This window comes from Octopus bimaculoides, chromosome 10 (genome assembly GCF_001194135.2).
Source record: "Octopus bimaculoides isolate UCB-OBI-ISO-001 chromosome 10, ASM119413v2, whole genome shotgun sequence".
Classification (NCBI taxonomy): domain Eukaryota; kingdom Metazoa; phylum Mollusca; class Cephalopoda; order Octopoda; family Octopodidae; genus Octopus; species Octopus bimaculoides.
Window position 1 is genome coordinate 21,748,929 of NC_068990.1, and position 1,664 is coordinate 21,750,592.

Genomic DNA, 1,664 nt, shown 5'->3' on the forward strand with positions numbered 1-1,664 from the left:
TCATCATCATCATCATCATCATCATCATCATCATTATGAGTGGTATACTTGTAATCTTCATTCATATTTCTATGACTCAAGATGTTATGGGTAATTGCATGTCATCCTTCAATTCATGATGAGGATGATGATCAAGACGATAGTGATGATGATGATGATGATGATGATGATGATGATGACGAACCTTTTTACTATAGGCACAAGGCCTGAAATGTTTGAAAGTAGGTGATGCTGGGGTGGATGAGTTGGGGCCTGGGAGTGGCTAGTCGATTACATCGATCCCAGTGCTCACATGTTATTTTGTCGACTCTAAAACGTTGCAAGGCGAAGTCGACTTCTACGGAATTCGAACTCAGAACGTAAGGATAGAATACAATGCTACTGAGCATTTTGCCCGGAATGCTAACTATTCCGCCAGCTTCCCACCTCAGGGATAATAATAACCCAAACCCTAATCCTTTCCCCTATAGGAACATGGCCTGACATTTGGAGGAGGGAGACAGTCGATCACATCGATCCCAGTACTCGACCTCGAAATGTGAACGCAAAGTCGACCGAGACGAAATTAATAATATTTTCATTAGCAGCATTGGATAGAAGCTCCACGATAATATACGGTAAGCCAAGGCGGCGAGCTGGCAGAATCGTTAGCACGCCGGGCGAAATGCTTAACGGTATTTCGTCTTTACCTTCTGAGTTCAAATTCCGCCGAGGTCGACATCGCTTTTCATCCTTTCAGTGTCGATAAATTAAGTATCAGTTGCGTATTGGGGTCAATCTAATCGACTGGCCACCCTCCCCCAAAATTTCGGGCCTTGTACTTAGAGTAGAGAAGAATCTGTCTGACACTTAGAATAAAGAACTGGAAGATAAGTGTGAGAATGAATAAACGTCAAATCAAATGAGTAAATCTTAAAATTCTTCTTATTCAATGATTCTTTTACTCGTTTCAGTCATTAGACTGCGGCCATGATGGAGCACAACTTTGAAGAATTTTGGCCGAATGCATCGACCTCAGTACTTATTTTTAAGCCTGGTACTTATTCTGTCGGTCTCTTTTGGGCCTTGTCCCTAGAGTAGAAAAGAATGAAGAGGAAGAATAATTGATGGACACATCATTTTACATGAATCCGATTTGTGAGACGGCTATGTATTTTGTTCACTTAACTCTTTCCACTTAACTCTTTCCTATTGAATCCTTTTATACACAGACATACATGTATTTAAAGATGTATGTATATATAATTGTGTCTACTTCTACATACTAATATATATACACCTACACTCACACATACACCCACACACACAGTCATATAATATATATATATATATATATATATATATACACATGTGTGTATATATATTATGTATACTATATATTATATATATACACATATATACATAAATATGAATATATATTATTTATGTATAATATTTACATACATATGTATATATATAAATATATATATATAACTATATAGACACACATATGTATATGTGTATATATAGTATATACGTATGTATTTATATATGTATATATACATATACATACACATGCACACACATTTATACATACACGTATACTATATATACATATATATATAATACACACACACACACACACACATATATATGTATATATAATATATATGATATTTATATAT